Genomic DNA, 6,585 nt, shown 5'->3' with positions numbered 1-6,585 from the left:
ATGCGCGACATCCGTGGTGGATGACATCCTCGGTGCGCGACATCCTTGGTAGATGACATTCTCGGTACGCGACATTTTTGATGCGCGACATCCTCGGTACGCGACATTCTTGATGCGCGACATCCTCGGTACGCGACATCCTCGGTGGACGAAATCCTTGGTACGCGACATCCTCGGTGGACGAAATCCTTGGTACGCGACATCATCGGTGGACGAAATCCTTGGTACGCGACATCTTTGATACGCGACATCCTCAGTACGTGACATCCTCGGTACGTGACATCCTCGGTACGGGACATCCTCGGTGGAGGAAATCCTTGGTACGCGACATTCTTGATGCACGACATCTTCGGTACGCGACATCCCCGCTCCGAAACGTGAGTTTTGCCAAAACAATATTTTTCGCACGCGATCTTAAACAAGTTTCGACTTTCGTCTCGCTGTTATTTTCAATAACGGCAGCAAATTCGAATCTTCGCAGCAGAAATATTTTCTGCCGCGTTAGAATACTCCCCAACAGAAACAACTTTCCCTAATTATTCCTGCCCGCCATCCGCTAACGCGCGATCCAAATTAGAAATGTTTTAATTACCCTACATTCGAACTCTCGCGACAATTATTTTCACCGCGTCAGAATACTTACGTACAGAAACAATTTTCCATAATTATTCCCGTCGGACCCGGCATCCGGCAACCCACAATGGTAACAACGAAACCCGACGGTCGGACTCGGTCCACGTGTGCGAGGGTAACGCGATCTCGACGATGAAACCGGTGTTCCCGCGGTATCGATGTCATCGCGAGTTCGCGTCGATCAGTTCGGTTAACGAATACGACGATAACGATATATTGTTATCGCGAACGCGTATGAATATACACCGCTGGCCGCTACCCTTTTCAAAATCGTGTGTGCTCTCCCCCCGCCTCCCCCCACCCACCCACCCTTCCCGCCCTCCGGCCACGTGTCCGACGTGTCGCGCCCTCGTTGTTACCGCGCGCCGTGGATCAGATAAATTTTCGTACTAGCAGATACCCGGTGTAACGTCCTGGCGCACATGCACCGTGACCTTGCGTGAAGATCGAACGATACCATTGATATATTAATCGAATACGCGGACCGAACTGGGAATATCATTGCACGGGACCAACGATATTCGCCAAGGAAAATTACGGAAAATTCCTTCGACAAAAGAGACTCTTTCGTGCTAATTTCAAACCTTTGCCACCTCGAGTGGCGCGTCTGGGGCGACGTGTGTAATTCAAAAGTGATCTGTTGAAGAACGTACAATTTCGATTTTAGTTACATCGGAATACGTTTAGTTACATCACGAATGTTTGTGGACGTTTCTCTTCGAAGTAGAGGTTTCGGTTTCACGGAGATCTTATTAGAAAAATGCGCTGGATTTGATTCTATAAATGCCTCGATCGCAACGGGTTGACGCGTTAGTCGCCACCTAGAAATAGGAGACAAAGCTCTCCGTTGAAGAACTAAAAGAATTCATCTTCGAGATCGTCAAAGGAAACGAATTCGAACGAAATACTCGAATTTCGACCAAGTTACGAAAACGACTAACACGGTAAACGTTCGATTACGTAGTTCGGTCTACGAACAATATTGACTCGCGGTTGAAATTTTCGAGAGTATTTCGTACAGGCAGTCGACGCGATATAGAAGCGTAGGCTGTTTGTACTGCTCGGGAATTAAAAGATCTCCGACGAATTCGTGCAGTCAGCGTAATAGATATTCGCGCAGCAACCGATTTAAAATAGAACTCAATAAGAAAAGAAATCTCGTGGTTAACATCGAAAATAATAAACTTCAATTTACTCGAATTCTACCCTGGAAATACGTGGAAATGTTGGTCAATTATTTCTTCCCCGCAAAAATGTATTAATAAAACTGATTGCTGTACGAACACTTACTACACCGACTGTAAATCATTTCATAGCGACGTTATAATCAAACAATAATCATCCTTCGAAATAAACGCCATCCGAATCTGATACTTGTTCATCCATCTTTCTGCAAATTGTTCAATTCCGATTCGGATCGAGTGTCGTCAAGAATTTTAACACCAAAAATTCAAGCATCAATTGTTCGTGAACTTGCGGGACAACCTGGTATATAACGTAGTGTACGTACCAATACCTTTCTAAATTCGAAGCGAACCCAGGCCATTGTTCGTAACGTGTTCCGTGTTCTCTGCCTACAGTGTTTACAATTCGATGTGTAAACACGCGGTCGTTCGGAGTCCGAGCATTTCGTTGCGTCGTAGTTTTCGCGTGAAAAACGTCCGAGAACGTGCGTCGCTTCAAACGAACTTCTCCCTTTTCGCGAGGGGGACAGGGAGGTCAAGGGGCGGTTTACCCGTTAACGATCGACGATCACCGGGACCGGAAGGATCGCGGATCCACCGTATTCGGACACGGGAATGCACTCGGCCGTCGGTACACAAAAGGTTCGATGTTTCTCGCACGATTGAAAACGCTCCTTGATCGGAAGCTTCACGCATGAACGAGAAGCCGCGGGTAGACATGGCTCGTGATTTCCACAGGAAACGTACCCTGACCGAGGGGAAACGGCGACGGGGGAGGACAGTCGAGGGAACAACGAAAATTATTCGGTCCCGTTCTTAATCCCGATCCATCGATTATTCGCGGTGGACTGGTTCGACGTAACGGACTCTATTCGGAGGAAATTGCTGGAGTAATTAAGAATCAACAACGGGGCCCCGGTTAAACATCGAGACGTTCTGGATTGTGTTAGGTTGTCCGGAAAGTTCGTCCTATTTCTATGAAAGATTCAAGAGCACGCTTGAATTTCGATATATATTTATTGAATTACACAGGTGCCATTTTGTTCCACAAGCTGTCCACCTTTTAAGGGATGCGTACGTGTTATTCGTTTTCAACCGTTTCGATATATTCAGACCTGTACCACCTACCGAAAATCGACACGGACTTTCCGGACAAACCCGATACGATGATTAGCTTCGTATCGGTCGCGAAATACTACTTCGGGTGGAATTGTGGTATCGCGTTGACCAAAAAGTTTTCTTAATTTTCTTGTCATCCGAGCTCCCCCCCCCCCCCCCCCCCGGAACCGATCCCCTAAAATATTCAACAGGAGAACGTAAACGATATACGAGTGATAGATCGAATGAAAATCTAAACTTTCTTGCGATACTTTTAGTAATTAATTCGACTGCACAGAGTCCAAATCTATTTTCTTCTCGACCCCGAGTCCCCCAGAAACCACTCCCTGAAATATTCAACACAAGCACGCGTAAATCATCGCGTGTTTACCTATTGCACGACCACGAAGGAATAAAGTCTTCGTGAGAGTGGGTTCGTTTCCGGGGATAATCAGACGGAAAATATTTCCGAACGGATCGCAGCGTACGGAATCGTCGGCAGTTATCACGAACGGGAACCCGAAAACGAGTCTATCGGCATTTAGCAGGGTTTCGTAAATGTAAACTAGGCGTTTCCTGCACGTATCGTACAAAGTGCTCGATTCGCTGGTCTTTTTTCACCGGGCCGATCGATAATGCCATTGCAAACACCCTGTATGTGCTCGGTTAATGTTAATGGCAGGGGCTGGCTCGGTTGAACGGGGTGGCTCGCTCGCTCCCCCCCCCCCCCTCCCCCCCCCCCCCCCCCTCCCCAAGCCGGTGAGTTAGAGCTTCCTGAGGCTTTCCTCGCATCCACCGAACCACCCTCGCCCAAGCTCAAGTCCCGCGCTCGGCTAATGGTAAGGGCAGGAAATATCAAAAGTCGTCTCCGCTACCATACTTTTTAGTTTCGCCACCCCTTCTTTTTCTTCCTGCGTCCCTCGGCAGCTTTCCATATCAGTCCAACGGCGACTTTGTTTCTTTATTCGCGAGGTTGGAAAAGTTGTACGACGGCCGGAATTCAGTTTACAGTAAAGTATACAACGATCTCGCGAAAATTAGCCAATTTATAAACGGCGAAATTTCGTTCGTTTGTATCCAGTCAATCCCATTGTTTATTCCTGGGAATTTCGAATCTCGAATTCTTGAATTTTTGAATCTTAAATTCTTGATTCTTGGATTCTTCCATTTTGTATTCTTGAATTGTTCCATCTTGAATTTTCTGAATTCTTAAATCCTGAATTCTTGAATTGTTCCATCTTGAATTTTCTGAATTCTTAAATCCTGAATTCTTCCATCTTGAATTTTCTTAATTCTTAAATCCTGAATTGTTCCATCTTGAATTTTCTTAATTCTTAAATCCTGAATTGTTCCATCTTGAATTTTCTGAATTCTTAAATCCTGAATTCTTCCATCTTGAATTTTCTGAATTCTTAAATCCTGAATTGTACCATCTTGAACCTCGAATTTTTCAATCTTAAACTTTAATAATAACGAATAATTAATTTCCTTCGTCCCGTACGAGTCTTTCAAGAAATTATTACGTTTAGACACCTTCGTTAATTCGACACGTAACGTTTCGCGTTTATATTGTTGATTCGCGTCGGGCGACGGATAACAAAAACACAGAAACGGCAAAGGTGATGGATTATCCGATTGCCGGTCGCGATTGTCCGAGTCTCCCTTTTGTTATTCTTTCCGTGGTTGTACCGCGGAGTTGCCCGCGGGACCAGAAAGTAATACATTAGAGTCGGCCTTGATCTACAACGATCCCGAGCAGCGGTTAACGCGGTTATCATCGGTAACGCGATCGTGGAAATGATAAAAAATGTATCCAACTCCGGGAGAACAAATGTAATCACTGCTTGTCACGAACACAATGCATTCAACAGGTTAGTGCTGCATATTAAAAAGAGTTTATTCCCATGCTTATAAATCCCAGCGACTTTCCACCGAAACGTTCCTTTCAACAGAGAATTGCCTTTGTCGAAAGTCTGGAACTAAATAAACGCAGCCTGCGATGGATGCACGTTAAATTTTAGTGCGATCGAACGATGCATTTCGGGATATCCGGTCAAGAGACATTCTACTTGTTAGAGATTCAAGAATTTATTATTCAAGAATTCAAGATGATACGCGTTCAAGATGCATTGATCTTGATTATTGAATTTTTCAATCCCGAATTCTTCGATCTTGAATTCTTGAATTTTTCAATCTTGAATTCTTGAATCTCTTGATCGTATATTTTTCGATCTCGAGTTCTTTAATCCCGAATTCTTCAATCTCGAATTCTTGAATCTTGAATTCTTGAATCTTGAATCGCAAGGCCCTTAAAAACCAACCAATCGAAAAATGAATTCCTGTTTCCCGCTCGAATGCTTCGGGTTCTAAAGCGATCAAACTTAAACAATTTTTACATTCCGAGTACGAGATCCGTATCTCCTGGCCTATCTCGAGCAGAAGCCCCAATTTGGGCGCACTCGTGAACGGGCACGATCCCGGTGGCGCTTAATTGGAAACAACGGGCCGACAAAGGCGGATTAAAGCGTTGAAAAGGCGTGCACAATCGCGGCACGCTTCTGCCGCGCGTAGATCTCACCCGAGGGAATCGTCGATATCGCGTGATTTAATTTGTTACAATTAGGGCAAGGGTCCCTTAGGTGGGACAGCCCGATGGAAGCCTAACGGCGAGGAAGGGAGAGGAGGTCGTAAAGCGCGAGCGAGTGCGAGCGAGCGTTCACCGCGCCCTGCTATTAATATCAGTTAACGACCCGATATGATCGCTCGTCTATACACGGACAGGCCGCACAGTTGGCTGCCTGTCGGTGGGCTCGAGTCATGGGCACGCACCATGTGCCCCCACGACCCGTGGATTCGACCACCGATTCCTAGTCGCTCGATCGAACCCCGATTTTCTGTCTTGCATCGGCTCACCTATCTACTTCGTACACTTTTATAGATTTAGAAAAAGGTTCTGAATATTTGTTTAGGATGTTGCTCGGGAAGACGGATATATTTTATGGTTTATCGTGTTTTTGGTAGTTTGTAGCATATGTAGCGATGATTGCTTGATTTTAAGAATTGCGAACGGTGGACTTTGTTGGTTGCGAGTTGAAAGACGAGAGTTTAGTATATAGAGTTTGTAGGATTTAAAGTCTCAACTAGCACTTGAATTATTGAATTTCTGAATTCTTCCATCTCGAAATTCTGAATTCTTCAATTCTTTTATCTTGAACTCGAATTCTTCAATCTTGAATTTTTGAATTCTTCAGTCCTGAATTCTTGGATCCTGAATTCTTGAATTCTTCAATCTTGAATTCCTGAATTCTTCAATCTTGAATCATGAATTCTTGAATTCTTCAATCTTGAATTCTTGAATTCTCCAATCTTGAGTCTTGAATCTTGAATTCTTCAATCTTGAATTCCTGAATTCTCCAATCTTGAGTCTTGGATCTTGAATTTTTAATTCTTCAATCTTGAATTCTTAGATCCTGAATTCTTCAATCTTGAATTCTTGAATTCTTCAATCTTGTATTCCTGAATTCTCCAATCTTGAGTCTTGAACCTTGAATTCCTGAATTCTTCAATCTTGAATTCCTGAATTCTTCAATCTTGAAATTCTTAAATTCTTCAATCTCGAATTTCTGAATTCTTCAATCTTGAAATTCTTAAATTCTTCAATCTTGAATTC

This window comes from Hylaeus anthracinus, unplaced genomic scaffold, assembly GCF_026225885.1.
Source record: "Hylaeus anthracinus isolate JK02 unplaced genomic scaffold, UHH_iyHylAnth1.0_haploid 4, whole genome shotgun sequence".
In the NCBI taxonomy this organism is placed as follows: Eukaryota; Metazoa; Arthropoda; class Insecta; order Hymenoptera; family Colletidae; genus Hylaeus; species Hylaeus anthracinus.
The sequence above is the reverse complement of the archived record's forward strand: the minus strand, read 5'-3'. Positions refer to the sequence as shown.